We start from the raw sequence: 11195 nt of genomic DNA on the forward strand, positions 1-11195 counted from the left end.
TAGACTATTTTCCTGTCCAGCTACTCCTTTTGGCTTAATACAACCAAGCCCCTCCAAAATCACAGAATTATTAAGATATTTGCCACTAGTGCAAATTCATTCAGTATTTTTCATCTTGGTTTTTTCTTACCTGTTTTGAGAGTACACTGTTCAGAGCAAATGCAATCTGCTGTTCTGTGTTTGTGGATAGTATTCAGGATTATGGTAGGGCTCTACCAAAATGAATATGTTACTGCCATCACTATTATTATTATTATTATTATTATTATTATTATTATTATTAAATAATAACCTGAGTCAGTCATTTGCCAGTCTCAAGGCTTAAAATCTACTGTCTTTGTGGATATTCCCATATTTAACTAACTAAATACTGTCAAAGTATCCACCTCATATACTGTATTTTTAGACTATTGGAACATCTCTGTGCCAGGTAAGCTCCTGGTCCTAGAAAGAGAAAGCATCTTGTATTAGGGATGGAGTAGGAGTCTTGAATTTTCTTGCTTTGATCACTGTCTCTCTGCTTTTATGATCTCACTAGGAAAGTTACTTGATGTTTCTTTATTTTGAGTGTCAGCATGGCTCCTGCAAATGTTTGAAGTCATCTTTGTATTTCATTTATTTTCTGGCAAAACAGCATCCATCTGCAGTTTAAGAATAGAATGTATAAAAAACTGCATACAACTTCAAATCACAGAACACAGAATTTCTGGGCAAAATTCTCTTCTCAGTTACACTTACATAACTCTGGAGTAGTGTCTTCATCTTTCTCGTCGTTACTCTGAAACCCATTTTCATTTCATTGTGTCAGACCCAAAGGATCTACCATATACGACTAAATCCGATTTCATCACAACTGTTGTAATTTCCTAGGCAAACTTACAATCTCCGAGGAAGTACATAAAGACATATTTACAGGACGTGGGCCTCAATACTCTAAGAAATATGCTGCTGTCAGTTGTTCTCTGTTAGTAGTTTTCCATGCAAATAAAAATACGATGTAGGTGGAGAACTGCTGAACTAGCTGGAGCAGAGACTTCCTCCGCGTACACAAGCAGAAAATCTGCACTGTATGGCTGAGCTCATTTTTAAAACATCATGTTCAACAGCTCTTTCTTTAAACAAAGAAATAGTTTGCTCTATATTGATATTTATGCTGTATAACTCTGTTCCTTGGCTGTCCATACTATAGAAGTGCTGTTATGCTGCAAGAAGACAGATGCCCGGACTGGAAGCCCCAGCCCTGATTCAGGGAAGCACGTGGTTTCCTTACAATGATTATGATGATTATAATTACTATTCAGTATATGGTGCAATTGTTTTTGGTGTTTAAAACAGAACAAAGCAAAACAAAACAAAGCCATTTTGGAAAGGAAAACAGAACATTAGAAAAAAATAATTGTAAAATAGGAAGTGGTTGACCTTCAGGAGATAACTCCATCTGCAGTGTCTGCTATCCAGTGTTTCTGGTGATCAGAAAATGGAAAGAAAAAAATCCCATTAAATATCCCAATACTCCTTTAGAAAATAATGTACCTCATTTTCTGTAGGTATGAAATTTTACATCTCCTGTTCAACAGCTGCTAGTGTCAAAGGCCAAGCAAGCAGTACGTGGAATGCAGAGCCTGAAGTTTTTCAGCGGTTGCTGAAGGCAAAACCATCTAAAGCCGTAGCAGATGTTCGCTTGCTTCCTGTCTGCTTATCAGCCCTGCAAAGACACTTCGTTTTTGTACTTGTTATGCCAAGTGTAACTATGGAGATCTAATACAAGCTGTGCAATAGCGATACGGTGAATAGTTCTTTATGTATTTGGTTATGAATGATCAAGCAAAATATTATGGTTTCTAAGAACTCCCTCAAATTTTTCCATATGCACTGTACTCATTCCCCTTGCACAACAAGAAAACGACAGTGTACAAAATAATTTAAGAAATACTACGTTACTGCAGCTCTATAAAGATTAATTTAAATATCATTAATGAATTGTTGCTCATTGGACCTTCCATAGGATCCTTTCCAGTTTGACCTGTGCTTTCGATTGGGACTGTCAGAGAGGATCCCATGCAACGCATTTACGTTACGCTGACTGAACAATAGTTACATGCCGTGCTTGATGTTAATTGCCGGCTTTGTTAAAAAAAAAAAAAAAGTGAATTAGCATCTGCTGGGTTACATTTCTGTGGTGAAATTCTTCATCAACTTCAGTCCACATCCCTTTGTATAATGGACAGAATGAAGATGTTAGTTTAGTCTCAGTGTGTTCACATTTTATATGTTGTTTCTATGAAAGTACGAACACCATGAAATACGGAGTGGTATATCCCAACTGACTGTATTCCCCCAAGGCCTTGAATATGCTACAGAAGAGAGTTCTTAACTGTCAATTTAAAAATCAGTTACACTAAACACTTTTTGTTGAGTAATCTAGGTGCACCTCAGCTGTTTTTATTCCTGTTTATATTCATTATGAGCTCCTGTAAATTATAACTTCAATATGAATAACTATATGCAAGTGTTAAAACAGTATTCCATTTTAGGGCTTTGAGCTAGTTTAATGAGACTGATTTTTACACTGTTGCATTTGAGTTGATATGCATTCCCAGTACAGGCAAGACCCAGAGCAATTGGATTTATGGCTTAATAGACAGGAGTTCTTTTTCTTCCATGAAATAGAAGAAATAAAGAAATTTACTTTACGTAAATCCTAGCACAGATGTTTTCTGCTTTAAGTTTTTAACAGTAACAGAAAAGGATGGTTTTGGAATGGTTCCTCTGCCCGTGTTCAAACCGGAAACCAAAAGTGACAGCTTTGGCCTATCACTGGTAGACATGGTTGTAGATATTCCCATGGGAAACAAAAGGTTTCAGAGCAACAGTGGCTGTGCTGGTGTTTGCCACATTTCATATAACGCTATTGAGGAAAAAGAGCACTAGGTAACCATTATTGCCACTTTTAAAATGCTGATAGCATTGCAAATCTGTGTTGATCTGGAAAATGCAAATAGTGGGCACAGTGGTTCCTTGAGTAGTCCTTCTACGGGTGATAATCTGTTGTATTACAACATTAAGGCCCATGTCCTCGAAGGAAATGAACCACTTTGGGATGACTGGTTCCCGGGGAAGTAGGTATGGATATTGTTTTGAGAAAATGAGCTTCCATATGAAAGCTGCAGACCTAAAATTCTGTCACCTTCCTTTCCCCAAAGGCAAGCAACAACAAGGCAACGCATGAAGCAAAAGAGAAAAGTTTTTGAAAATGAAGATATTAGGGACTTTATGCAAAGGACAGATTTGCAGGCAAAAGATGGAACTGATGAATGCAGTGATGGAAATTGCCTGAAACATCTGGGAAAACACCACAAGAAGTACAAAGCTGTGAGAGGAAAAGGGGGAAAAAGCGGACTCAGGGATTAAACTCATGTGAGTTGGGAATGTGGAGGAGGTGAGCACAATTCTTTGCGTGAATTCCTGGAAGGGATGCAGTAAATATATTAAAAAGGCAACATATTGGTACTATGACTGAGTAAGGGATTTTTCAGTTGAAGTATTTGAAAATAGAGGTCAGTATTTAGACTTAGTCTGTGAGGGGTAGCACAGTAGGAAGCAGGATGGATGGGATGGTTTAACAGGGCTTCATTGTAGTCAAATTAATTCAGTTTAAATAATTAATTCTCTTTTAAATTGACTCCGCACACTTGACATTTTGGAAACGTTGCCATTCCCTGGCCTTCTGGTAAATGCTTTTGCATCTGTTTTCCATTGTTTCCTTCTTGAAAAAAATCCTTGTCACTAACAGGAACCATCAGCAGCATGGAACAAATTGACTTGCCAAGGACATTTCCTCCAATCTCATTATTTATACAGGAAATACTCTTTTTTGTATTAAGACTCAGAGTGTGATTTTAAAAAACTGCTGTATATTAAGAGAGTTTTGTACTGTCATTGTGAGTCAAATTCGAACTTGGTTGCGTGAATTACTTCCATTGCATCAACATTTGGTCATACTTTTTCAAGGAGGTTATCAAGTAGTTTAATTAATCCACAGTTCTCTCCGCCTACCTCGTTATATAGAGCTCCTTACTGTCGCAGCAGAGGGCCTGCCTCGGGTATGAATCAGATCGGATATGTTACTCTCCCTCTTCTGCCGTTAGCACGTTGATTTTGAGACTTACGCTGATGAGAAGGGGCGGGTCCATGGTGTGATTTGGGGCAGCTTGCATTAAACAAATAGGGTTTGTATTTTATTCTCAAGGTGCTTTGGTTGGTTTGTGTTCACTCTCATCTCCTTTGTCAGCTGCAGGTTGTGGACCAGTTGCAAAGAAAGTGCTCATCTCCTCTAAACTTCCGTGTTGAAGTGGCAGTGCTATCATGGCAAAGGAATAGAAACAGAAGTTTGTGTTCTGACTGCACGAGGGGTCTGTTGAGGTTAGGGGCTCCTTCACGTAAGCTGGACCAAATCCTCAGAGAGCTCAGAAAAGGGCAGAAGCTTGGTCTGACCTGTATTCACAGTGACTCACCAGTGAGATTTAATGTTGTTACTTTGTTTTGCCTCTGTTTCTCAGCAGTTCCTCACATTTCAAACAAATACACTCTTACCTAACCGAATCAATAGACGAGTATAATTAGGACCCAATATAATAAGGCCAGTATTTGTAATAATAAGGGAACATTCCAAAGCAGTTACAGAAGAAAAGAATTTCAGATAATTAGCAGAGGAGTTGGGCAGTGATACAGATTTAAAAAGTACCTGAGAAAAAATAACAGATACTAAAAATATCTATATTGAGATGAAATCCTCATGACTCAGTACTTGAGCCAACCTCCACTCTCTAGGAATTAGTAAGAAAATTGTCCAAACAGGGTAGATTGTGGTGTATTGCCTTACTCTGGTGGGCCTACACTTACACTTCAAAGAAGTATCTTACGCTGAAAAAGGATAGACACAGGTCTGACTTAACAGGGCAATTGCAGTATTTTTTTTTTAATATGTTCTGTAGCTGTAGCTTTAAAAATCAGTGGTTTTATGTCTACCTAGAAAAAATTATAATAATGAACGCTCTGGATCTTGAGTGACAAAAGCACTGACAGCAGGGCTTGAGATGCATTCTTTCAGTCAACCAGGACATATTTTTAAATACCTGTGACTCTCTAGCTAATAGTTGAGGAGTGATGAATCTAGATTGCAAATAGAAACACTGAAGTGTCATTTTTTCCTTCTTTTTCTTTTCTGCATAATGTGTTTTCTGATTAGATGCAAAATTTTGAAAGTATTGAAAGTACTGTAAGCCTTGAAAGTGCTTTGGAAGAAAGAAGCATTTTGAAAAGTATTTTGAAATGCTGTAGAGTTTCAGAAAGGCAGAAAAGCTGTGTTATGAGAACACCAGCTATAATCTGGGTCAAATTTTCAGTGCAGATGTGTCAGATGCATTTTCTTGGAAACCCTCCATGACAGTTAGTGAGAAGAGTGACCCAATGTTTTCTCACCGTACAAAATAACTGTTCTGTTTGGTGATGTCATGTGGATGAAGCACTGCTTGTATTTCCAAAGCGGTGTCCTGTTTAAGCTTGTTTGGGAGCAGAGATTTTTCTCTCAGAACAGTTTCAAACAGGGAGTCGAGCAAATCACTTTGGTACATCTTGACTGATCTCAATCTGACTTGGCAGTTTTCTGAATTTTAATGACCTGGTTTTATTTCCCGATAATGACTATTTATGTAAATGAGATGTCTTATAAATAAATATGGAAATTTTCCCATAATATTAATTGCAGGCTTTATGGTTCAAATACTTAATATATTAAAAGCAAATGGTGATGTGGATTGTCTTTGAGTTTATTAATTTAGTTATTTTGGTGGTTTGTTTTATTTTAACCTGACTTACATATGTTGGACAGTGTTTCCTGAACTAAAGCAAGCTATGTTATGTACCTGGATATATCAAAGGATATTGAAGGACAATAAAAATCAAAATGCATCATACAGTGGTAGCAGTAAATGGAAACCCAGATTTCAGAATGTTTTTGTCTAAGAATGAAATAAATCAGTTTTACTTGGAGAATCTCAGCTTAAGTGTTGTTAGCCATTTACTCAAAAATGAGATAGTTTTAAATTAATTATAATCCTTTGCACTTCTATAGCTGCTTCTCTTGAGAATCTCAGTAGTGTTCTACAAACATTAATTAAGCCTAATAGTACTCCTGAGAAGTGGTTAACTGATAGATATACTTCACTTAACCCATCATGATATAAGTGATCTCTAGAACAAAATACAAAAACTTTAAACAGCAGGACTACACAAGAGTTTAGAGCCTGAAGTAAGCGTCTTAGCGAGATAAAACTGTGGGGAATGTTTAGATGCATGGAATGTAATTACTTGGCCTAGGCATGATTTGAAGATAAATAAAAGTGCAAAAACTGAGGAACTGAGATCTTTAGTGAAGGAAAGCGGTTTTATATCTGATGTGAGAGAAGATACCCACAGCACCACAGTATCACCTGGTGTGACTCTGGACGATGAATTGGACTGATTCAGAGAAAAAACTGCTATTTACAGAAATCACCTCCAGGTGGGCCAAAGAGCGTGAGTCCAAATCGAACCTTTAAGGCTGATGCATGAACAGCAGTGATAACAGTTAAGTCCTTACTCTCACCCCTGAGGGTACAAGGGCTGCTGAAAATAGCAACAAAACAGCAGTATCAGTGTGTACATTTACAGCCCAAGACTGTTAGTTTTGCTGGCGAATCTTCATGCATAATTTTCTTCCTGATATTACTCCACAAAGAGAAGCTTTTGTTATCTTGCTTTACTGATGAGAGCAATACTTAAAACGAGTTAGTGCTGGAACAGGCAACAAGTTGGGTTTGGTGCATGCATTAGGACTTGGATCATCCTCAAGCACCCCTTCCGCTGTTCCATTCTCAAAAAATCTGCTGCAAATATTTGTTTCGGAGCTTCCAGTGTCTACGGGAAGAGCCATTCCAGAAATATGCTCCAGCTGTACATACTTATTTTCCTACTAACAACAGCAGAAGAGGTATGGAATCACTTGCTTGATACCCCTACCCGCAGCAACACAGCAAAGTACAATTTTAACTGTTTTCTCACCGACTAATACCAACGGCCATCCAGTGGGTCTCTTATTCGACATTTGATAGTTGCTGCAATGCTGAAATGCCTTGTGAATAGTTTTAGCATTTGCTGAGGGAAACTTTATGATGCACAGTCTAAATTCTCATATGCACATTCTGAAATTCTGAGGAAGCAAATCAGCACTGAAAAGTGACATGATAATGAGTTTGCACCAGATTTTTATTTATAGAAATGATTTGGAAACATTTGGGTCTCCTCTTTGGATACATTTTCTTTCCTTTTTGTTTCCCAGCAGTTCTGTGCTTCTGGGACTACAAACTCTCACATAAATATTGGCAATAAACCCTTGCTGAGAAAGACTACCTGCTGGAAGAAAATCTGCTCATTTTATCCAAGTGGAATGCCTAGACACTGCAATTAGTCTTTATCCTTACTCATATACAATAAAATTCTTTATTCGCATTTTGTGAATTGTAATTCATGACATACATGACTCTGATGCCTAATGAACCCCCCTGCAATGCTTCTGCTGAGTTCAGTGGCCTTTGCATCGGGCCCTGTGTTTGCTTCATTTCCCCATATTTTTAGCTGCTTCAGTAAGTTCTTTATCTAGAGAAGGGTCTGAAACCTCTTTTTTTTTTTTTTTTGCACATATGCATGATATTCTATTGCCTCTTTTATAATTTATAATAAGTAGTTTCCCTGGAGTGCAGAAAGCTTTTCAGAAATACTATACTTGAAGCAGTAAAAGGAAGGGTAACTGCACTGTTGTACCGCTGCATCATAATATTTAAATAAATACTTTATTATTTCATAATCTGTCCTAGAATTTAATCATTCCAAGCAGGGTCGGTCTCTTTATGTCAAAAGGGATAAGTTCCCGATTTTCAAATATGCATATATAAAAAAAAACAGGAAGACGTTGCTTCATTTTCAGTGTGATTCCAGCTTGCCAAAGGCTCCATTTCATTGCATAACCTTCTGGATGTAGATCCATTACTGCACTGTAAAGTGGCTTACTGGACAGGGTAAGGCAATTCATCCTCTGAAATGCAGACTGTTGTTTTGCCAGTTACATGGTTTATAATTATCCATTATCATTATCTTTATAGTTATTTTTACCAAGGTTACAGACATGTCGTGTCTACTTGAAAGATGTTCTGTTGGGTTCTTTTGGAGACTCATTCTTCCCCTCTGTAGACATAAATGAGCAGTGCACATAGCACAGCCAAGTGAGTTCAAAAGGAATAAAATTGGTAAGAAATTGAACAGATTAAGCCCCAAATTGCGTACTTAAGAAACTGAAATAGTTTTGAAATAGTTTTGCCTGTGGAAGCCAGTCTCTGCCAGGAACTACTGTGACTAGTAATAGCTGCTTCTTTTCTTTTATCTTTTTTTTTTTTCTTGAGCACTGCTGAAGCCTCATGAGTTATAAGTAGTCAAATCTCACAATCCTGGGACAAAGTCTATTAAAACCATGTCCTGGGACAGCGAAGTTCTCCATTCCATTCCTGGCTCTGTCACTGACCATCTGCCACTTGTCCTCTGCCTTGCTTGAGTTTACCCATGTGTAAAATGCACTTAAAATAGGCTAAACCATACTTTGAAAATTACTTTAGTGCCACAAGCTAGAAATTTGGGGTTGCAACATGGAAAAAAACGGTTCCGTGGTTGCTAGTCCATAGAAACCCTGCGCATCTCCCTGGCCGCACTCCTGGGGAGGCTAAATCTGGCTGACAGGGCTCCACCCTGCACTTGAGAGGCAGCAGAATACCACATTAAGCATGCATGATGCCTGCCCACCTGCAGCTGTTAATTTGTTTAATTAACTTACTATGCACAACAAGAATCTCATCCAACACTAACTGGAATTAATAGGAAGACTTCTGTTGACTTCATGATCTTGGGGTTGGTCTCCATAGGCATGTAGAGACCACTGCCTAGAGATCCCTAAAGTCCCCACAAAGGGAAAGGCTTTGTTTGACTGACACATAGATACATTTCTGTGCAATGAGCCTGCAGGAGCTGGGCACACAGTAAATCTGTCTCTGCCTGTACAGTAACTCTATTCACTGATGCTGCTCTTTATTCAGAAATAAATATGGCACTATAGTAATTATTTTTCATAGGCCCTTTCGCACATGGCTTTAGACAGGCCTTAATGTGGAAAACTGATGACAAGCTATGCAGGAAAGCTCTGCGGCTAGATATGTTAGGAAAGGTAACTTGATAGAGGTGGTGACAAGCTAATAATGAAATGGAACATTGCAATTAAATGTGCTGGTGGGGAAGAAAGTGTGCCACAGCCAAGAGGGCAAGCGAGCAGCAGGTTGGTCATGGAGAGAAAGCAGAGGAGGCTTGATGGGGTGGAGGGTGGGAAGGAGGGGGAGATGTAACAAGAAGGACAGGGCAGAGATAAGCACTGTGTTAGCTGCGATGGTAGGATTGGGCAGAAACTACTTTGTTTGGTGTTTGTATCAGGCCTTGCACAGTGAGATCCGCCTCCCTGACTGCGATTTGTTGACATTGACACAATATGTAATTAAATGCAGATAAGTCCTAGAAGGACAGAAATGGTGGAGGGAAATAAACAGGTTGGGCTATAAATTAACAGCAAATCAAAGACATCTACACAAAGTTTTACTTATGACATGAGCTGAAAAGTATGAAAACTGCCACAGAATGTTTAAGAACTACGTTCTGTGAAATTTAAGTTTCCATTAGAAATAGTCAAAAATATTTTAATGGTTATGAACCTAAACTCTGAGAGGTGAACTATTCGTACATCAATGCAGTGATTTTGCAGCTGAAACAATACTCTTAGAAGTAGGAACAGACCCATTAATCTTGGATGTTAACACTGAAGCCTAAGAATTATGCCTGCATGAAAAACGAGCAAGGGCAGAGAGCACAGAATAGTTTGAATATCAAAATTACTAACACAAGCCAGAAGATGGACTTCATTATTGTTATTTATTTGAAAAACATTTCCAGGATTAAAATATACCAGAAACTGTCAAGGATTTAGAAAAATTTCTACCAGCACATTACACAATTTAAGGGCTCACAACTGAATGCAGACAAGCTTGCTGCAAAAAATACTGAGGTTCTGGGGTTTGATCTCTCACTTACTCCACTGTATATTGTTGAGAGAGAAAACATCTTTATGGGTGTGGCTAGCAACACATTTTACATAGAAATACAAGGAATGAGCAATGGTTGTTCTTGTAGTCCCTGCCTGGGGTAGGGGTTTGACACATTCCTTAGTCAGTGTGCTGTCTGTTGAGAAAAAAAAGAGACAGACTCAGCTCACAAATATCAAACCTGGCAGCACAAAGCTGTGTCTGCATGTGCAGGCTTGCACATGGGTGCTTCTGCAAGGGCAGAGACTGGCTTGTATCAGCCGCTCTGTTTCCTACGTGGGGGGTAGGAGGAGCAGCATTTCTGCTATAAACAGTTGTATTAATAAAAGCATGTGGGGAAAAAAGTTTTATTTTGTACTTTTTGCTTTTATATTCTCCTATTTGGTCAGATTTTTCAGAGGGATGAGGTAAACCAACACAGTAGGTTTGAACATAATGTAAGCATTTACAGTCCAAATTCAGAACTTCATACAAATCTTCTGTCTTTATAACATCTAAACCCTCGAGCCAAATGACAAGAACTGAGGGAAGCTTGAATTCAAAGCCAAAATTGTATGGTTGAAGCCTATCCCTAAACTTCACTTCAAAAATAGCACATCGGTACAAAATTTTGAAACCCAGGGCTGCAGTACACAAGGTGCCAGAAAAGTAGTATTTCTGTGTGTCGGTACAAGCAGGAGGACTCATTTTCTTGTGCTCAGCAACATCTTGACACGCTGCACTAATCTTAGCTGCACGCTCTTAAAAGATTATTTTTGTCTCGGGCTCTTTTCTAGTCTTTGATGCAACAACCTGGTGCGGGTTACATCAAGCCTGCAGAAAATCCCCCGTTTTCTCTTCCGTTGTTTTCCAGGCAGCCGGCACCTCCTCCGCGTCCTGGCGACGGGCGCCGCAGGTGAGCAGAAGACTGGCATATTTGGGCCGGAGATTAATTTCTGTTTAAATTAAAGGTGCTGCCGGCGAACG

The 11195-nt window shown here is 38.7% G+C and overlaps 1 protein-coding gene across 1 annotated transcript in view; it reads left to right on the top strand.

Moving 5' to 3' along the window:
• The first annotated feature begins 11045 nt into the window (after positions 1-11045).
• Positions 11046-11195, top strand: part of DENND4A (DENN/MADD domain containing 4A) — a 60101-nt gene continuing 59951 nt past the window's right edge. Inside the window, exon 1 of the mRNA XM_009321453.1 lies at positions 11046-11124. The gene's annotated coding sequence lies outside the window, so the exon portion shown is untranslated. The remainder of the gene's footprint in view (positions 11125-11195) is intronic.

Source organism: Pygoscelis adeliae, unplaced genomic scaffold (genome assembly GCF_000699105.1).
Source record: "Pygoscelis adeliae isolate BGI_AS28 unplaced genomic scaffold, ASM69910v1 Scaffold13, whole genome shotgun sequence".
Classification (NCBI taxonomy): Eukaryota; Metazoa; Chordata; class Aves; order Sphenisciformes; family Spheniscidae; genus Pygoscelis; species Pygoscelis adeliae.